Below are 22,340 nucleotides of genomic sequence, written 5' to 3'. Positions count from 1 at the left end.
CCCTAGCCCCCCGCCACGGCACAAGCCAAGGGGGGGGGGGCAACCCAGATAGGAAGACCACGTCAGTGACTCAACCCACTCAAGTGACGCACCCCTCCCATGGACGGCATGGAAGAACACCAGTAAAGCCAGTGACTCAGCCCCTGTAATAGGGTTAGAGGCAGAGAATCGCAGTGGAGAGAGGGGAACCGGCAAGGCAGAGACAGCAAGGGCGGTTCGTTGCTCCAGCCTTTCCGTTCACCTTCACACTCCTGGGCCAGACTATACTTAATCATAGGACCTACTGAAGAGATAAGTCTTCAGTAAAGACTTAAAGGTTGAGACTGAGTCTGCGTCTCTCACATGGGTAGGCAGACCATTCCATAAAAATTGAGCTCTATAGGAGAAAGCCCTACCTCCAGCCGTTTGCTTAGAAATTCTAGGGACAATTAGGAGGCCTGCGTCTTGTGACCGTAGCGTACGTGTAGGTATGTACGGCAGGACCAAATCGGAAAGATAGGTAGGAGCAAGCCCATGTAATGCTTTGTAGGTTAGCAGTAAAACCTTGAAATCAGCCCTTGCCTTAACAGGAAGCCAGTGTAGGGCGGCTAGCACTGGAGTAATATGATCAATTTTTTTGGTTCTAGTCAGGATTCTAGCAGCCGTATTTAGCACTAACTGAAGTTTGTTTAGTGCTTTATCCGGGTAGCCGGAAAGTAGAGTATTGCAGTAGTCCAGCCTGTAATCCATATTGATGAAGCCAGTGATTGTATGTTGCCATCGGAAGAATCCCGGAACATATTCCAATCTGTGCTAGCAAAAGAGTCCTGTAGCTTAGCATCTTATTGACCGAGTCACTGGTGCTTCCTGCTTTAGTTTTAGCTTGTAAGCAGGAATCAGGAGGATAGAATTATGGTCAGATTTACCAAATGGAGGGTGAGGGAGAGCTTTGTACGCGTCTCTGTGTGTGGAGTAAAGGTGGTCTAGAGTTGTTTCCCCTGTGGTTTTACATTTAACATGCTGGTAGAAATGAGGTAAAATGGATTTGAGTTTCCCTGCATTAAAGTCCCCGGCGACTAGGAGCGCCGCCTCTGGATGAGTGTTTTCCTGTTTGCTTATGGCTGTGTACAGCTAATTGAGTGCAGTCTTAGTGCCAGCATCGGTTTGTGGTGGTAAATAGACAGCTACAAAAAATACAGATGAAAACTGTCTTGGTAAATAGTGTGGTCTACAGCTTATGATGAGATACTCTACCTCAGGCGAACAAAACCTTGAGAGCAGATGTTGTTTACAAATATACATAGACTGCCACCACTTGTCTTACCAGAGGCTGCAGTTCTATCCTGCCGAAAATACTTAAAACTGTATGTTATTCATGTCGTCGTTCAGCCACGACTCGGTGAAACATAAGATATTACAGTTTTTAATGTCCCGTTGGTAGGATATACGTGATCATAGTTCGTCCATTTTATTATTGATTGATTGTATGTTGGCTAATTGGATCGATGGTAAAGGTAGATTGCCTTGTCGGCAAACCTTTATCCACAATACCTCTGTCTCTTTCTACTGCAATTGACGAGGATGAGGGCCTTGTCGGGCATCTGAAGTAAATCCTTCCTGTCCGTCTCGTTGAAGAAAAAGTAGTTCTCCAGTACGGGGTGAGTAGTCGTTGTCCTGATATCTAGAAGTTATTTTCGCTCATAAGACACGGTGGCAGAAACATTGTGTACAAAATAAGTTACAAATAATGCGAAAAAAACATATACAATAGCAGAATTGGTTACAGGATTGTTCAATGGCAAATCTCCTTTGGCACCATTATCCCACTATACTTGTCATCGGAAAGGTCTAGGGAAGTTTTTTAGGATAAAAAGAAATGGAATAGAGCTAAGCACAGGGAAGATCCCAGAGGAAAACCTGGTTCAGTCTGCTTTCCTACAGAAACTGAGAGACAAATTCACCTTTCAACATGACAATAATATAACACTCAAGGCCAAATGTACACTGAAGTTGCTTACCAAGATGACATTGAATTTTCCTGAGTGGCCTAGTTAAAGTTGACTTAAATTGGCTTGAAAATCTAGGACAAGACTTGGAAATGTCTATCTATCAATGATCAACAACTAACTCGGCAGAGCTTGAAGAATTTAAAAAATAATAAAGCTCTTAGAGACTTACCCAGAAAGACTCACAGCATTAATCGCTACCATGTATTGACTATATAAATTAGATTTTTCTGTATTTCATTTCTAATAAATATGCAAACATTTCTAAAAGTATGTTTTCACTTTGTCATTATGGGATATTGTGTGTATATGGTTTAGTTTCGTTGCACGAATAGAAAGACAGTTTGTAGCAGTAAAAAAAACAATAGTATGTGCAAGAGGGGAAAAAAATGCCCAATAGGACTTGTCCCAGAAGGACACCTCTTAAAAAAAAAAGTAAACCTTGACTGGGATAGCTTGTTAGAAGTTCCAGATCATAGGGCCTCTGTAGGTCATTCGGAATTGCTGTTGTCTGTTTCTTGTTGAGTAGTTATGGAAATCATATGTGGCTGTAAAATAGTTTTTAATAGATGGGTGAGAAAAAAATCTATTTAATCCATCTTGAACCAAAATGTGGAATAAGTCAAGGGGTATATATACTTTCTGAAGGCACTGTATATATTGGTTATAATGTGCAAATGTCACTGGTGCTCATGTCATGAATGAATGAATCAAAAAAAATTTTTTGTGTCAGATCACCAATTGGCAACCCATCACTTATGGGATAAATTGACACATAAACAAACATTACAATAATTCACTATGGTAATTAAATGTAAATCACCAGCTTGCGGTTAGGAACCGTATCCAACTTGCCATCCCCTGTGTCTCTCTCTCCCTCTCTTTTACTCTGTCTCTCTGTCTCCCCCTCTCCCATTTTAAGTCCAATAATCTTAATTACTATATGTATTGCCAAAACAAAATAGTTTTCAGTCATGTGGAAATACATAGAGAAGTAGAGAATTCTCTCTCTCTCTCTCTCTCTCTCTCTCTCTCTCTCTCGCTGTAATGTTAAATGGGAGGAACAAGAAGATCAGAGCTGTTGAATGGATATCTGATATTATCAGGGGTGATCACAGACCTGGGTGTGGAATGGCTCCTTTGTTGGACTCCGTCCATTCTTAACCTTAAGGTTTCAGTCCCTCTTTTTTAACAACAACAGCATTTAGGGGCTACAATTTAACTTCATGAAATAAGTCAGTAAACCTATTGGTCAGAAGGGTCAAATCAGATGTTTTCTTCTGTATTGTCCTGAATTCACCTGAAATATATTTGGGTTTCGGTTTACCTGGATTCACTTCAGAATTTGTTACATGATCCGTCTCCTTGCATTTCTCTCACAAAGGAAAGTATTTTGGTTATATTCGGTCAAAACTGCTCATTTAATTTCATTTACATTTACATTTACGTCATTTAGCAGACGCTCTTATCCAGAGCGACTTACAAATTGGTGCATTCACCTTATCGTTAGTGAGTTGGGTTCTACTAACACATGTCAGAGTGGTTAGAGGGACAATAGAGCCCTGAGTACCAGGCCGTTAGGACCTGATGATCGTTAGTGAGTTGGGTACTACTAACACGTCCAGAGTACATACGAGGAAAATACCCTGACTCAACGGTCACGTAGAATTTTACTACGGTCATGACTCATGACTGCTGGTGTGGTGGTAATACGGCCACCGCAACAGCCCTACACACTACCCTCTGTAGCGCCTTGCATTCGGATGCCAAGCAGTTGCCATACTTTCCATAATTTCTGTGGTAAGGCTGAGGAGACCTTCCTTGCCCTACACAAAAATGTGGTTTAAATGTGTATTAAGAAACTCACCCGCATAACTACTCAAAGGGGGATTTTTCCTGTGCAATAATGAACTTACCCCAAACACCTGGATAACAGATTTCATTGAATAGACCCTGTGATTGTGAGCTGGTTTGGTATTATGCATGGTGAGTTCAGCCATCTTGTTTACTGTTCATAATATCTTCCTTTACCCCAAGCAAAATATCCCCTGCTTAAAGATACTATATGTATACTGTATGTAAACAAACTGGCCCTCCAATATCTATTACGGACCCTTATTAGTTACACTTTTATGGTCAACTATGTTCAAGGGTCGCTTGGTCTTAGCCAGATGGTCCAGATGCCTCCTTAGCTAGGAATGTTAAATATTTACTAGTTATCTACACGAGTTTCTGTAGTTATTTGATGGACCAATGGCAATGAAGTAAATGTGGGTTCTGAGCTCTCATTGGTCCAAAAATACAATTTTCGCAAGAGGAATTTGAGTCACAGAGAAGGAGGCGGGTCTAGTCAGTGCAGTTCAGTTGTTGTCAGAAACTTAGCTGCTTGCTCACCTTTTGTTCTGACCACTGGTTCTCTTTGTCACAGGTAGGAACTATTACTATCATTGTCTGACAGCTCTTTTGAGGAAGCCTTGTAGCTTGTGTGTATTAGTAACCATATTAAGTACTGATTGTGAGTGGCTTTAGAGTGGTTGTTGTCTTTTGGGCAGGCATCCTTTAGGAATTTCTGAATTTTATGTTGCAGGCTTCTGAGTTCAAGTTCAATTTTATTGTCACATGCACAAGTACAGTGAAATGCTTAACTTGCAGTAATCAATATCAAAATAGGATAACTAATAAAAAAATAGAGTATATAATAAAGAAAACAGGAGAAATAAGAAAACATATGCACTCAACAAATAAAGAAATGGGACATTGGTTACACTTTCTATGAACCACCTGTACATAATGCATCATTAATGCATTTATAGTGCCTTCTACCCAATAAGGCATTTCTAGACTTAATAAACATGTTATGATTCTGAAAAACAACCTTCTATAAAGGCTAGAAACGCATTCAAAATACATTTCACACAATCTCAGTGGTTAGGAGAGCTTGTGACTTATTTTGTGATAAAATCGGAGTTGACACATTCCATCATTCCTCACGGGTTTTCATTCATGCATGAAACAATGGTGTAGTTGTATTAAATGGTATTTCTTGTTTCCTCTTTTGAAGGTGAAATTCAGACATGGAAATTGAGTACTTGCCATCATATATGTAAGTAAGTGTGAGGAACCTTTGTCTCCTTTGTCTATCAATCTTTCATCTCTTCTTTAGCTGTCGACATCTCATCATCTTAGTTTTGTCAGTGTTTCTTCACCCTACCTGTCCCATCACCTCTTTTTCCTGCACTAGGGTTGACAATTGCATGTTTGTAATTCCTTAAAGTCTCCACTGTGAAATGGAAGGGTGTGAAACCTTTAGGATAATGCTTGCCAGGCAAAATACACATTTGGTGATAACCTCACTGCAGTTTGAGGCTTACCGTCTGAGACAATCCATGGAGGTGAAGGATGGTGGGAGAGAGGAGGACAGGAGAAGGAGGGAGGAAGGGAGGGATAGAGATATACTTTTTTATAAAAAAAAATACCTTGATCGGCTCAATAATTAACATCACCTTAGTACACTCTTTACTACATTGTAGCAGTACTAAAAAGTTAAAACCCAGCCACCCCTCCTCGTCCACTGCACACAGATCCCCCTGACACCCCACAACTCCACAAAGTATCCCAGATGGTTCACCAGCCCTAGTAGCATAGCTCTGGGGTCCGTACACCCCGCTCCCTTCATCTCATTCTTCCTGGTCTTCCACACTGCCAATTTTTGCCTGCCCCAACAGGTAGTTTACATTGCAGTCCCTTAGCCTGTTAGCCACACTAAACCTAGGCCCTCCAATGTATAGGTCCCAAGTCAGCCCTGTACACCACCACCCCAGGACAAAAACAGCCCTGTCAGCCTTGAACAAAAGGAAAACAGATGCTGCACTGTCTCCTCCTCCCCACAGACTGGACACCCCCTTCCCACTGATGAATCAAGGTCCGTCACATATCTGTTCGTAGCGATAGACTCCTGAATAATCCTCCCCTGTAGATCGGCTTTACACTTCTCTATGGGAGTCTTATACAGGGAGCGCCAACATCCTCTCAGAGAAGTGCCCGGTCCCAAACCCCCCTGCCACTCCGTTGCTCTCTCAGCCCATGCAAATTGTCCTTCTGAGCCAACTTGATAGCCACCGTATACAAAGCCTTTTTGCTGGCTATACAAATTCCCCTCAGTCCTGAACGATAAAATAATCTTCTCACCCACCTGGTGTTCCCCTGCAGCAGCAGCAGCTGGGGAAAAAAGGAGGTAGGTGGTAAAAGGAAGCAGATCAGTTTAATTAGTGGTTAAACGGCCCAGTCTCTGCCTGTTTCCCAGCAGCTCTCTGAAGGAGCCCGCTAGTGCAGCATGGACCCCCTCCACCACCTGCTGCAGCAGCCTGGATAACTTTATGGAGGAAGCCTCCTCTCTCAGGTCACCCAAGTTAGTGAACCCCGCTCTCACAGGTCTGGCTTGCAATCTCGCAGAGGTCAGCACTCTGGTCTGGATGAGTGGGTTGTAGAACAGTGGCTCCTCCATTAGCCGTGCTCCTGGCCGTGAAACATCTCTGTAAACAGTTAAGAGTCTCTTTCCATGCCCGAAGCACAGCGCGGTAGAACGGCATAAGGGTTGACATAGCGACCTGCTCCACATCCAAAAGAAACAAGTGCCTGTCAAATACAAGGCCCCCTGACCTCATTAGAACAGCCAATGCTGTGTCTCACCACACCCCCTGCTGGTAAAAAAGGCTCTGTGCAGCTTGTAGGCAGAAAGCTGTGACTCTGGACCCAATGTCCACCAGCCCTTGTCCGCCTTGTGCAAAGGCTGGTGAAACACTGCTGGCATGTCCAGTGTTGACCAGACCCCCCCCAAAAAAAAATGTTGCAGTTGCTTTAATATGTTTTATTGTCTATTGGCAGTGAAATGTGTTGTTTTACAGGGTCGGCCATAGTATTACAGCGCCACTGATGCAAATTAGGGTTAAGTGCCTTGCTTAAAGACACATGGACAGATTTTTCACCTTGTCGGCTCGGGTATTCAAACCAGCGACCTTTCGGTTCCTGGCCCAACACTCTAACCTCTAGTTAAATAGTTAACCAAATAGCTGATGCTTTTTGCACTCTTTTTACTCATCACATACGCTGCTGTTATTTTTTATTATCTATCTTGTTGCCTATTCACTTTATCCCTACCAATATGTACATATCTACCTCAATTACCTCATACCCCTGCACAATGACTCGGTACTGTTACCCTGTGTATATAGACAAATTATACTTACTCGCTGTGTATTTATTCCTTGTATTATTATTTTTCTATTATTTTTCTCTCTGCGTTGTTGGTAAGGGCCCATAAGTAAACATTTCACTGTTAGTCTACACCTCCTGTTTATGAAGAATGTGACTAATAAAATGTGATTTGATGATTTGTTTTGACCAGTGGCAACAACCACCGCCATTTAGACCCCTTAAGCCGCAACCTTGTCCACCAACTCCTCCCAGTTTCATTCTTGAAATTCTTAGATCCCCAAGAACACCCCTAGGTGTACTTTTGGACAACTTTTACTTTTACTTCACTACATTCCTAAAGACAATTATGTACTTTTTACTCCGTACATTTTCCCTGACACCCAAAAGTACTTACATTACATTTTGAATGCTTAGCAGGACAGGAAAAATGTCAAATTCAAGAGAACATGCCTGGTCATCACTATTTCCTCTGATCTGACGGACTCAAATCAAATTGTATTTGTCACATACACATGGTTAGCAGATGTTAATGCGAGTGTAGCGAAATTCTTGTGCTTCTAGTTCCGACAATGCAGTAATATCCAACGAGTAATCTAACCTAACAATTTCACAACAATTACCTTATACACACAAGTGTAAAGGAATGAATAAGAATATGTACATAAAAATACATATGAATGAGTGATGGTATAGAACGGCATAGGCAAGATGCAGTGGATGGTATAGAGTACAGTATATACATATGAGATGAGTAATGTAAGATATGATATAAAAGTGCCATTGTTTAAAGTGGCTAGTGATACATTTATTACATACATTTTTCCATTACTAAAGTGGCTGGAGTTGAGTCAGTATGTTGGCAGCAGCCACTTAATGTTAGTAATGGCTGTTTAACAGTCTGATGGCCTTGAGATAGAAGCTGTTTTTCAGTCTCTCGGTCCCAGCTTTGATGCACCTGTACTGACCTCGCCTTCTGGATGATAGCGGGGTGAACAGGCAGTGGCTCGGGTGGTTGTTGTCCTTGATGATCTTTTTGGCCTTCCTGTGACATCGGGTGGTGTAGGTGTCCTGGAGGGCAGGTAGTTTGCCCCCGGTGATGCGTTGTGCAGAATTCACTACCCTCTGGAGAGCCTTACGGTTATGGGCGGAGCAGTTACCGTATCAGGCGGTGATACAGCCCGACAGGATGCTCTCGATTGTGTATCTGTAAAAGTTTGAGTGTTTTTGGTGACAAGCCGAATTTCTTCAGCCTCCTGAGGTTGAAGAGGCGCTGCTGCACCTTCTTTAACACGCTGTCTGTGTGGTTGGACCATTTCAGTTTGTCCGTGATGTGTACGCCGAGGAACTTAAAACTTCCCATTGATGTGGATAGGGGGTGCTCTCTCTGCTGTTTCCTGAAGTCCACGATCATCTCCTTTGTTTTGTTGATGTTGAGTGTGAGGCTTTTTCCTGACACCACACTCCAAGGGCCGTCACCTCCTCCCTGTAGGCCGTCTCGTCGTTGTTGGTAATCAAGCCTACCACTGTAGTGTCGTCTGCAAACTTGATGATTGAGTTGGAGGCGTGCATGGCCACGCAGTCGTGAGTGAACAGGGAGTACAGGAGAGGGCTGAGAACGCACCCTTGTGGGGCCCCAGTGTTGAGGATCAGCGGGGTGGAGATGTTGTTACCTACCCTCACCACCTGGGGGCTGCCTGTCAGGAAGTCCACGACCCAGTTGCACAGGGCGGGGTCGAGACCCAGGGTCTCGAGTTTGGAGGGTACTATGGTGTTAAATGCTGAGCTGTAGTCGATGAACACCATTCTCACATAGGTATTCCTCTTGTCCAGATGGGTTAGGGCAGTGTGCAGTGTGATTGCGATTGCGTCGTCTGTGGACCTATTGGGGCGGTAAGCAAATTGGAGTGGGTCTAGGGTGTCAGGTACGGTGGAGGTAATATGGTCCTTGACTAGTCTGTCAAAGCACTTCATGATGACGGAAGTGAGTGCTACGGGGCGGTAGTCATTTAGCTCAGTTACCTTAGCTTTCTTGGGAACAGGAACAATGGTGGCCCTATTGAAGCATGTGGGAACAGCAGACTGGGATAAGGATTGATTGAACAGATTGCACGGATTTTGTCTACCTTGTTGTCAAGAGACTGGAAATTGGCGAGTAGTATGCTCGGGAACGGTGCGCCCGTCTACGGAGCCTGACCAGAAGACCGCTCCGTCTGCCCCTTCTACGGCATCGTTGTTTTGGGTCGCCGGCTGGGATCCGATCCATTGTCCTGGGCGGTGGAGCAAACAGAGGATCCGCTTCGGGAAAGTCGTATTCCTGGTCGTAATGTTGGTGAGTTGACGTTGCTCTTATATCCAATAGTTCCTCCCGACTGTATGTAATAAAACCTAAGATTACCTGGGGTAACAGTGTAAGAAATAACACATAAAAAAACAAAATACTGCATAGTTTCCTAAGAACACGAAGCGACCATCTCTGTCAGCGCCAGAAATACTGGCTAAAATTAATGATGTCTGAAAGTCTGATTTGCATAATATAAGGAATTTGAAATTATTTCGACTTTTACTTTTGATAGTTAAGTATATGTAAAAACAAATACTTTTATTACTCAAGTAGTATTTTACTGGGTGACTTTCACTTTTACTTGACTCATTTTCTATTAAGGTATCTTTACTTTTACTCAAGTATGACAATTGGGTATTTTTTCCACCACTGGGAACTTCTTCCCTACTCTGCCCCACTGAAGCCCCCCAGTAAGACTGGGACATCCTGTTGTGGCCCATCTCCCCATAATCAACCTCTCACTCCTTTCTCAGTTCACATCAAACAACATCTAACCTCCTCCACATCTCCCTCCCTCTTGACACTATCACATAATCAGCAGCATCCAACACTGAAACCAACTCCCCACCTGCTGCCCCCGGAACTGACATTCCCTGCAGCTTCTCCCTCAGCCTACATAGCAGTCGTTATATGGCTAGAAAGTAGAGCTGTCCCGAGAGTGGACACCCCTGCCTAATCCCTCTCCTAGCTGGGACTGGCCAGCTCAGCCCAGAGTACAATAGCTTGACCCATGATCTTAAACCTGCTACCCAGGTCAAAAGCGTTCATGGCCCTAAACAGATCGGTATGATACTATCAAAAGCTTTTGCTTGATCTATAGAAATGAGTCCAAGATCCTGATCATACATCCTAGTGATGTCTATTAGAGAGAGAGAGAGAGAGAGAGAGAGAAACGGCGAGAGAGCGAGAAACGGTGAGAGCGAGAAATGGAGAGAGAGAGAAATGGAGAGAGAGAGAGAGAAACGGGGGGAGAGAGAGAGAGAGAAACAGAGAGAAAGTGCATGGAACATTGAATACACATACTGTAAATTTAGAGATGAGTGACATACATTATTTAAAATGAGAAAGTGAAATACCTGTAATCTACTGTGATATGTTCTAATCAAGTAATCACCAATGTACTCAGAGGCCAAGTAATGTCCTGTCCTTACTCATCCTGGCCTTACTCAATTTAAACTTTAGTCTCTCTCCCCTCCCTGACAGAAATCCTCTTCACTGGAGCCTTGTCATAAGACTTCACTAAGATGTAGCACTTATTAGAAGAACCTCTGTGTACGATTGTCTGCTAAATGACAACATGTTTACATTTTGAATAGGCAAACAATATAGTAGATTATGAATATAATGTACTAGTGCTATATTTGACTGAACAGGCTGTGTTTGTGCGTGTGTGTGTGTTCGTGCGTGTGTGTGTGCATGTGCTTGTAACCTTATGTGCTGGTGACTGAGCAGGATCTCTCTGAAGCTATCAATCAGGCACATCATGGAACATGGATCACCATTCTGACTATCAGAGACTCTGAACCTCTTAACCAAGGCACACACACACGCGCGGGCACACACACCCACAATCATACGTACAGTATATGTGTACCCAGTGGTGTAGTGGGGGCTATATGCAGGTATACCCACTTTTTTCACTGGTTGTTGCATATGCTCACTTACTTCTTAATCCCCACTGATGTGTGTCAAAGTAGTGTAGTGGAGATGTATGCTGTATCAACTATGTAGAACAATAAAGAAATCACAAAGTAGCCTACACAAACGTAGCTCTCGAAAACCCTTATTGTCCAAACGTAGGGTTTTCAGCCCTTACATTCACCCACTATTGACTTCATGTGAACTACGGATGTAGGATCTTAATTACAAACATCTTTCATTAATTATAATCCACATAATAATTCATATTTCCTGTTGCTGCAGGATTACTTTCCTGCTGAAGCAAACTGGCTTAAATTAAGATTCTACATCTGTACAATTCCGACACTGTGTTTTAACGTTTAGAAACGTCAATAATCATAGCTGTCAAACCGGTTTTTGAAACATACGCTGATATGCCCCTTATCTTTCATATCAGTGAGAAAGTATATTTCAAAAATATATACTTACCACATGGCTGTGAGCGCTTCGCTGGTGCCTCCAGCCGAAGAACTACGCTTCCGCTCAACTTCGTTCCCAGTTACGCTCCCATTTCCGATGCAAACTTTTCCAATGATGTCATCACGCTACACCACTCAGTACAGAAGGCGAAAGAAAACGCAGTACCAGTACCCGTCCCTACTCCATTTTAGTTCATATGAGAGCATTCTAGCATCCCTATTGCATCCTAGAGCAAACTCAAACAGATATTGTATTTCATTATAGGCTATGTTAACTAGGCGTTTTTTTAGTTTTCCTCCTAACATACTTTATCGTTTAAATTTGTATTAATCTAAAAGTGTTTTAATTTCTTGTTGTATGTGTATTTTTGTTTTCTTCAATGTCTTCCTCAAATAATTACTGCACCTGGTCGTTCATCAGAGCCTTCAGTGGACTCACAAAAAGTACCATGCATTGTTCTCCAGGATGAAGAGGACTAATAATTCCACAAAGTCACAGTTGATCGTAATGCAGTCACCAGGCAGTGAAGTGTAGATGTAACGTTTGTTCAGTAATATGGAACTGATTTCATGACACTTTGGCCTTTTAAGAGATTCCTCAAGACCTCTTTTAGTTGTGGTATGAGCAGGAATGGGGGCTTTACTGTATATAACTTCCATTGCTACCTTGCTATGTACCTTGCTACAATGTATTCAAACTTAAAGAATTAGAAAGCAAGAACTGTATGACAAGGCCTAAATAGCATGCAAAACAGGCAACAACAAAAAATGAACTTCATATACAGTACAGCATATACAGCACCAGTCAAAAGTTTTCTTTATTGAAAAAATTTTCCACATTGTAGAATAATAGTGAAGACGTCAAAACTATGAAATAACACATATGGAATCTTGTAGTAACCAAAAACGTGTTAAACAAATATATTTTATATTTGAGATTCTTCAAATTAGTCACCCTTAATCTTGATGACAGCTTTGCCCACGCTTGGCATTCTCTCAACCAGCTTCATGAGGTAGTCACCTGGAATACATTTCAATTAACAGGTGTGCCTTGTTAAAAGTTCATTTGTGGAATTTCTTTCCTTCTTAATGCATTTGAGCCAATCAGTTGTGTTTTGACAAGGTATACAGAAGATAGCCATATTTGGTAAAAGACCGGTGGAAATCTGTCCTTTAGTCTGATGAGTCCAAATTAGATTTTTGGTTCCAACTTTGTGAGATGCAGAGAAGGTGAACGGATGATCTCCGCGTGTGTGGTTCCCACCGTGAAGCATGGAGGAGGAGGTGTGATGGTGTAGGGGTGTTTGGCAGGTGACACTGTCTGTGATTTATTTAGAATTGAAGGCACACTTAACCAGCATGGCTACCACAACATTCTGCAGCGATACGCCTTCCCATCTGGTTTGCGCTTAGTGGTACTATCATTTGTTTTTCAACACGACAATGACCCAACACACCTCCAGGCTGTGTAAGGGCTATTTGACCAAGAAGGAGAGTGATGGACTGCTGCATCAGATGACCTGGCCTCCACCCAATTGAGATGGTTTGGGATGAGTTGAATCGCAGAGTGAAGGAAAAGCAGCCAGATGGTTGAGAGATGGTTGAGAGAATGCCAAGAGTGTGGAAAGCTGTCATCAAGGCAAAGGGGGCTACTTTGAAGAATCTCAAATATAAAATATATTTTCATTTGTTTAACACTTTTTGGTTACCACGTGTGTTTATTTCATAGTTTTGATGTCTTCACTATTATTCTACAATGTAGAAAATAGTAAAATAGAGAAAAACCCCTGAATGAGTCAGTGTGCAAACTTTTGACTGGTACTGTATATAAACATTAGAAAGAAAAAGTATTGATTATAACACTGATTTGTGGTCTAATATAGGCCTTTACATTTTGGAAATAGAAGGATGGAGTAATTTAACTTTGTAGCTGTGTTAACTAGTAATGACCATGCAACACAGATGGTGTACCAGTAGTGACAGTGAAAACCTGAAAAAAACGATATGAAGGAAAAAATATATTCACACAGGGCGCCTTTCCTTCAAGCTGTTTGGGATGGGTTTTTTTACCCCTTTTTCTCCCCAGTTTCATGGTATCCAATTGGTAGTTACAGTCTTGTCCCATTGCTGCAGCTCCGTACAGACTCGGGAGAGGCGAAGGAAGACGCTGGGCCAATTGTGCGCCGCCTTACTGGTATCTTTTTGGCAAAATGTGAGTATGCCCACTTCTCCAGCCACCACTACACCACTGTGTGTACCCTCCCACCAGATGTAATGCACATTTAGACTCCCACATGTACACACACTTATCTGCACATCAGTGTCAGTGTCACCTGTTGGAGGAATGAAAAAAAGCCATGCATTTATTTCCTGTAACAAATACAGTAGAAATACATGTCAATGAAACTATCTACCTCAACCAAGCATTATAACTAAAAGTCTTTCAAAACTAATTTCATTTTTGGAAAAATGGCCAATGTTTATCAACAGAACAAATTCAAAGGAGACCATCTACAACGCGTTGCTGGCTATCTGTCAATACGAAGACTGAAGGGTTGAGTTTTGTGTACAATTTCACATTAGCTCAGCCTACACATACACAGATGTAGGATCTTAATTTGAACCCGTTTGCTACAGCAGGAAAATAATCCTGCAGCAACAGGAAATGTTAAAAAGGGAAAATCACATCTGAAATGTAAAAGTCGAAATTACAAATTTCATGTCACGTCCTGACCAGTATAAGGGGTTATTTGTTATTGTAGTTTGGTCAGGGAGTGGCAGGGGTGTGTTTGTTTTGTGTTGTCTGGGTTTTGGGGTATTGTTCTATGTTTTGTATTTCTATGGATTGTCTATGTTGTGTATTTCTTTATTGGCCTGGTATGGCTCTCAATCAGGAACAGCTGTATATCGTTGTTGCTGATTGGGAGTCATACTTAGGTAGCCCTTTTTTCACCTGTCTTTTGTGGGAAGTTGGTTTTGCCTTGCTAGCTGTGTTTAGCCTGCAATACTGTGTGTTCATTAGTTTTGTTGTTTTGTTGTTAAGTGTTCAATAAAAGTTCAAATGAGCACTCAACCCGCTGCGCCTTGGTCGAATCCTTACAACGCCCATTACAGAACTTCCCACCACCAACGGACCAAGCAGCGGGGTAACGAGCTGGAGAGGAGCTATCGGGAGTCGTGGACCTGGGAGGAGATCCTAGGCGGAGAGGGACCATGGAGGAAGGCTGGAGAGGACCGGGAGTGTTTTGCTGGAACACGGTTGGCATGGAAGCCTGAGAGGCAGCCCCCAAACATTTTTTGGGGGGGGCACACGGGTAGTTTGGCTGGCCAGGGTTGAGCCCTAAGCCAACTCCCCGTGCTTACCAGAGGCAGCGTGGTACTGGTCAGGCCCCGTGCTATGGGGTGATGCGCACAGCGTCGAGGCCAAGCATCCACAGGCTGGTGTGCTCGGTGCCAGCGTCCCGCATTTGCCGGGGGGAAGCGGGCACCCAGTCAGTACGAGTGGTGCCAGTCCTGCGCTCGAGACCACCAGTGCGCCTCCACGGCCCAGTGTATCCTGTTCCCGCTCCCCGCACTAGCCCTGAGGTGCGTGTCTCTAGTCTGTGCCTCTAAACCCAGCACCACGCACCAGGCCTCCAGTGCGTCAGCCCAGTCTAGTACGTCCTGTTCCGCTCCTCGCACTAGCCTTGGGGTGCATGTCTCCAGTCTGGTACCTCCAGTACCAGCCCCACGCACCAGGCCTTCAGTGCGTCAGCCCAGTCCAGCTCGTCCTGCTCCTCGCACTAACCCTGTGGTGCGTGTCCCTAGTCTGGCACTTCCTAAGCCAGCTCCACGCGTCAGGTCCTCAGTGCGCGGTCTTCAGTGCGCAGTCCCCGTCCAGAGCTTCCGGCAACAGTGCCTCGTCCAGAGTGTCCGGCAACAGTGCTTCGTCCAGAGTGTCCGGCAACAGTGCCTCGTCCAGAATGTCCGGCAACAGTGCCTCGTCCAGTGTTTCCAGCGACAGTGCCCCGTAGAGAGACGGCCCACAGTGTGGAACCGAGAGAGACGGCCCACAGTCCGGGAACCGAGAGAGACGGCCCACAGTCCGGAACAGAGAGAGACGGCCCACAGTCCGGAACCGAGAGAGACGGCCCACAGTCCGGAACCGAGAGAGTCGCCCTCCAGTCCGACGCAGCCAGAGTCGCCCGTTGCGAGGGTCCCCAGTCCGGGGTCGACGGAGAGGGACCTCGCTCTAGAGGCAACACTGAAGTGGGGTGAGCCAGTGGTGGAGCGGGGTCTGCGTCCCGCTCCTGAGCCACCTCCGTAGGGGGGAGTATTGGGGGGGTGTGTTGCAGAAGAACCGTCGGTGACGGTGGCCACCCTCCCTTCCCTCCCCTGTAGTTTTGGGACTTTTTGTTGTTGTGGGTTATTGTTTTGCTAGTTTTGTTTCAGGTGCATCCGGGGTCTGCACCTTTGGGGGGGGGGATACTGTCACGTTCTGACCAGTATAAGGGGTTATTTGTTATTTTGGTCAGGGCGTGGCAGGGGTGTGTTTGTTTTGTGTTGTCAGGGTTTTGTTTAGCCTGCAATACATTTCAGAAGCCCTTTTAACCTCAAATACACTACAAAAATGTTTAAAATGTCCTGCAGTGCAGGAAAGTTCTCCTGCAACATGGTGATCAAATTAAGATCCTACATCTGAATTGCTTTATGTCTCAGTCTTACACATTAACACAAGAAAATACAACCTTGTTCTATTGCTGATGCTCATAATGCTTAACATGAAAGTAGTCACACTTTATATTATTTTATTATATTGTTTGAAGTGTACTTCCATACATGCATTTATTAAAATAGAAATTGGATTACAATCAAGTATATTGTCTACAACATGAACTCATTCCCTCTAATCAGTGCATTTCAACTTAAAAAAACAAACAGACAAAAATAAGTCTAAAAGGGCAGTGGAAGCAAGATCCTAAAACCGTCAGTGTTCAAAACACAACCAATATCTCTTTGCCCAAAGGTTTTTACCCATTGGTGACTGTTTACAACAAATGTTTTTTGTTGTACTTTCTTTATAGATTTTCAGGTATGAGAACAGAAAAACAGTACAACCCCAACCCCTCCCTCCCTCCCTCCCTCCCTCCCTCCAATCCACCCACCCAAATTCAAATTTAAGAAGAATTTGCTTCTCTCATAACGTGTCCATATACAAAGATTAACCTCTAACATGAAACATCAATGACTGGTGTTCCAGAAAATCCATTCTTCCAGATACATATTTGCTTAGTTCATTGGCTCTGGGTTCATTCATAGCCACTCAGTCTATTTGTCCTGAACAATACAAACTCCAGGCCAGAGGAGGTTCACCACTTAGTACCACAGGCTGTAGAGGAGAAGAATCACCACAGAACACAACAGAGACGCTCCGGTTGCTGGGCTGCCACTTGGTTTGGAGGGTGGGACAGTTGCTGCTATTGCAGGAGCAGTGGTTGTAGGAGCAACAGGACCAGCGGTTGTAGGAGCAACAGGACCAGCGGTTGTAGGAGCAACAGGACCAGTGGTTGTAGGAGCAACAGGACCAGCGGTTGTAGGAGCAACAGGACCAGCAGTTGTAGGAGCAACAGGACCAGCGGTTGTAGGAGCAGAACCAGCGATGGTAGGAGCAGAAACAGCGATTGTAGGAGTAAATGAAGCTATTGTTGAAGAATTCTGAATGCAGAGAATGATAAAAGAGACAATTGAGTCAATGTCAATGTGGACTGCAAATAATTCTTAAAGGGACATTTCACTCATAAATGAAAGTTTGTCAGATGTTTTCAGACCTCAAAAGAAGACTAATGTCCAGAATAAACATTGATTGTGTGGATCCAACTATAGGCCTCAATCCCAAATGAATGGAAAAGATTAGCACTGTCTAATTTCCTGGATTTCCTGGTTTTATTCGGCGCTCATCTTTTCCATTCATTTGGAATGGAGGCATATAGCTGGATCTACACAACCGACGTCATTGGACGTGTCACACCCTGATCTGTTTCACCTGTCTTTGTGATTGTCTCCACCCCCCTCCAGGTATCGCCCATCTTCCCCATTATCCCCAGTGTATTTATACCTGTGTTATCTGTTTGTCTGTTACCAGTTTGTTTTGTTTCGTAAAACCTACTAGCGTTTGTTCCCTGGCTCCTGTCTGTTCTTGCTCCTGTTTTCTAGTCCTTCCCGGTTTTGACCGTTCTGCATGCCCTGACCCTGAGCCTGCCTGCCATTCTATACCTTGCCCCACCTCACTGGATTATTGACCCCTGCCTGCCCTGACCCTGAGACTGCATGCCATTCTGGACTTTTTGCACCCTCTCTGGATTACTGACCTCTGCCTGCCTTTGACCTGTCGTTTGCCTGCCCCTGTATTAGAAATACACTTTTGTTTCTTTGACACTGTCTGTATCTGGGTCATACCTGAAACCTGATAGGATGTAGTTTCATCTTGACATTAGACTACTTTAGTGGTCGGAAAAAGACGAACAAACTTTAATTTTAAAGTGTAACGTACCTTTAAAGCTTGAATCCTTAGTTGCTACATCCATTTTTTGAATTATGAAATTAATTATATATACACCCGTTGATTCTTGAAGATTATAACGTATGACGTTACAGATTGCACAATATACATTTTAAGGTAATTTCCGATGGAGCCGACATAGGCAGCGTTTACCGTGAATGCAGTCTCCACTAATGCGGGAACATTGCCTTTACATTTCAATCACACTGTAGTGCTGAATGTCCATAAGATGGATTGAATAGAGCCCTCAGTTCAACTGTCATACCCCGTCAGAACCCAAAATACAAGCTTGTTTTACTCCAATGTTTGGAAACAATTTAAATGTGAACAAACAGTCTATTGCCTCAAAACATAGGGCTCTATTCAAGCCATAGCGCTGAAGATCTAGCGCATTTGACAATTAAAAGCAATGTTACCGTGGTGGTAGGGACTGCATTAACGGTAAAGGCTGCATACAGTGTGTTTGGAAAGTAATCACATCCCTTGACTTTTTCCATATTTTGTTAAAGTTACAGCCTTATTTTAAAATGATTCTTAAATTATTACTTTTCCTCATCATTCTACACACAATACCGCATAAAGACAAAGCGAAAACAGGTTTTTAGATTTTTTTGCACATTTATAAAAAATGAAAAGCAAATACCTGATTTACATAGCTATTCAGACCCTTTGTTATTATGAGACTCAAAATTGAGCTCAGGTGCATCCTGTTTCCATTGATTATCCTTGAGGTGTTTTTACAACCTGATTGGAGTCCACCTGTGGTAAATTCAATTGATTAGACATGATTTGAAAAGGCACACACCTGTCTATATAAGGTCCCACAGTTGACAGTGCATGTCAGAGCAAAAACCAAGCCATGAGGTCGAAGGAATTATCAGTAGAGCTCAGAGACAGGATTGTGTCGAGGCACAGATCTGGGAAAGGGTACCAAACATTTCTGCAGCATTGAAGGTCCCCAAGAACACAGTGGCCACCAAGACTCTTCCTAGAGCTGGCCTCCCGGCCAAACTGAGCAATCGGGCAAGAAGGGCCTTTGTTCGGACGGTGACCAAGAACCCGGTGGTCACTCTGACAGAGCTCCAGAGTTCCTCTGTGGAGATGGGAGAACCTTCCAGAAGGACAACCATCTCTGCAGCACTCCACCAATCAGATCTTTATGGTAGAGTGGCCAGATGGAAGCCACTCCTCAGTAAAAGGCACATGACAGCCCGCTTGGAGTTTGCCAAAAGGCACCTAAAGACTCTCAGACCATGAGAAACAAGATTCTCTGGTCTGATGAAACCAAGATTGAACTCTTTGGCCTGAATGCCATGCTTCACGTCTGGTAGAAGCCTGGAGGCATGGTGTTGGCAGAATCATGCTGTGGAGATTTTTCAGCGGCAGGGACTGGGAGACTAGTCAGGATCGAGGGAAAGATGAATGGAGCAAAGAACAGAGAGATCCTTGATGAAAACCTGCTCCAAAGGGCTCAGGACCTCAGACTGGGGTGAAGGTTCACCTTCCAATATGACAATGACCCTAAGCACACAGCCAAGACAACGCAGGAGTGGCTTCAGGACAAGTCTCTGAATGTCCTTGAGTGTCCCAACCAGAGCCCGGACTTGAACCCGATCGAACTTCTCTGGAGAGACCTGAAAATAGCTGTGCAGGGAATTTCCCTATCCAACCTGACAGAACATGAGAGGATCTGCAGAGAATGGGAGAAACTCCTAAAATACAGGTGTGCCAAGCTTGTAGCGTCATACCCAAGAAGACCCAAGAAGACTCAAGGCTGTAATCGCTGCCAAAGGTGCTTCAACAAAGTACTGAGTAAAGGGTCTGAATACTCATGTAAATGTGATATTTCAGTTCTTTATTTTTAATTAAATTGAAAACATTTCTAAAAACCTGTTTTTGCTTTGTCATTATGAATTATTGTGTGTAGAGTGATGAGGGGAAAAAATGACTTAATACATTTTAGAATAAATGTGTAATGTAACAAAATGTGGAAAAAGTCAAGGGGTCTGAATACTATCCAAATGCAGTGTATGTCGGCTCAAACTGAAATTACCTTTACACTTTATTACTCAATCTGTAACACTTCAGCGATACAGATTGAATATCGCCCTAAGCTCATGAGGCATTCACGGTAAACGCTGCATACGTCACCTCAATCGGAAATGACCTTTCAATTTTAGCGTGGATCTTCCATGCAGTCATACTACTGCGACACGGATTGAATCCAGCCCATAGGTAAAACGATCATTTTTATATCATTTTATATCAGGATGGTTAATCCATGCATCCATAGCTCTGTGTATGAATTTGAGAGTGGCTCCATTTCTCCAAGCCCATCCCTCAGCGTTTTACCAAAACACAGGCAGGGTGACCGCTTTGTTATTGTTTCAATAATGGAGTCTAGCTTTAAGGCATGTACTAACACTGAAGATTGGGGTCAATTCCATTTCAATCCAGTAAGTGAATTGAAATTCTAATTCCAGAATGTAACAATCCTTATTGGAAATAATGTCACTTAATGGAATTGACTTCTTTCCAGATTAGTAGGTTGCCCTCCATTACCGTGACACCAGAAATGGTAACTTTCAAGGTACACAATAGCATACTACACGTTGCTTTCCCCCAAATAAAAAAACCCCCTCACTGTCATCAAAATCAGATGCAACGCATCTGAAGCATTATACAGTAAACCAGATATTGTCTGAGTAAATAGAATGACTGGAGTCAGTTCCATATCTACTTCAAATAATTCACCAAGTGATTTTGAAAAATGCACACGAAAAATGAATGCCACTTTTGAATTCTTGAAGTGGAATCTTAAGTCATCTCCTGAACTAACTGATTTGAAATGGAATTGACCCCGACTCTGTTGTGTAGTGTACCTGTGCGACGGTGGAGGCCAGCAGTGCCAGTGTACAGAGTCCCAGAAGATACATTATATTGGAGAGTAGGTGAGGTGTCCTAAGAGTAAAATACTGCAGGAGGCTTGAAGAGCTGTTGATGGTCTGTCCTGGTCTATGTTTCCAGAGATGGTCCTCAGTGTATCGAGTGCTGTAGAGTCTATGTCCTTTTCGGAGTTGGACTGCTCTTATATATCGCCCCTGCATGTGCCGAGGTGTGAGCACACCATGTTCCTCTGGTTCCAGGAAGGTTGTGTGTGTGTGTGTGTCTGTGTGTGTGTGTCTGTGTGTGTGTGTGTGTGTGTGTGTGTACATGTACACATGTGTGGTGTGTGTGTACATGTACACATGTATAGTTTCGGCAGGCATATCATGTCAGTGTACAAAACAGCAGAGTCAGGGTTCAACACAACACTTCCATTACCTTTCCATGTTCTGATGAAGCCATGACTGCCGAAACGCATTAGCCTGTCCGGATGAAAATAAGACGGTGAAATGAGGTGACGTCTTTTTGTCCTTTTTTAAATACACTTTTTGGAGTGTTGCCGTTTCCCAATGTTTCGTGAACACGGGATTTCATTTGGAACTACCTTTCCATTACACTTCACTCTATTGTTTCTGCTAATGGAAAATCTTAATTTGGGTAAATGTATAGATACTATACTGATAGCTGCTAGAACAAATACACTCCAGGGGCAATGATGTTGCTTCGCAAATTCCATGGCATCAAGTCTATTTTTATTACAGAGACTACCAAATCACTTTCTCCCAAATGACTTCCCATCTCCTTCCTGGAATTTCACTCTCAAAAATGAAAGCATAATTCTATATTTAGATCATGTATGCCCATAATCTACAATATATTTAGATCATGCATGCCTACAATCCACTGTTTTGTTTGTTATCAATACATTGAGAGTAAGTGAGAGTACAGAGAGGTCCGGTGTAATAAGGGACCTAACGTGTCCCAGGAACACATTCCCCACACCATTACACCACCTCCACCAGCCTGCACCATTGACACCAGGCAGGATGGGGCCATAGCCTCATGCTGCTTCTTGTTATCAGCTGGTAGTAGTGGAACCTGGTGTGGTCATCTGCTGTAGTAGCCCATCCGTGACAAGGACCGTGACAACCTCTCATCAACGAACTGTTTTCGACCACAGGACTGTCGCTGACTGGATGTTTTTGTTGTCGCACCATTTTCGGTAAACCCTAGACACTATCGTGTGTGAAAATCCCTGGAGGGCGGCCGTTTCTGAG

At 43.5% G+C, this 22,340-nt stretch overlaps 1 long non-coding RNA gene across 1 annotated transcript; it reads right to left on the bottom strand.

Annotated features, from left to right (window-relative positions):
- Positions 1–16,409: 16,409 nt before the first annotated feature.
- Positions 16,410–21,518, bottom strand: LOC123726750 (uncharacterized). Its single transcript, XR_006758874.1, has 2 exons — positions 21,060–21,518; positions 16,410–17,333 (listed from the first exon to the last, which is right to left on the bottom strand). It is a non-coding gene; the product is annotated as an uncharacterized lncRNA (long non-coding RNA).
- Between the last annotated feature and the right edge of the window lie 822 nt (positions 21,519–22,340).

The sequence above is a fragment of the Salmo salar genome, chromosome ssa14 (assembly GCF_905237065.1).
Source record: "Salmo salar chromosome ssa14, Ssal_v3.1, whole genome shotgun sequence".
Classification (NCBI taxonomy): domain Eukaryota; kingdom Metazoa; phylum Chordata; class Actinopteri; order Salmoniformes; family Salmonidae; genus Salmo; species Salmo salar.
The sequence above is the reverse complement of the archived record's forward strand: the minus strand, read 5'-3'. Positions and strand labels throughout refer to the sequence as shown.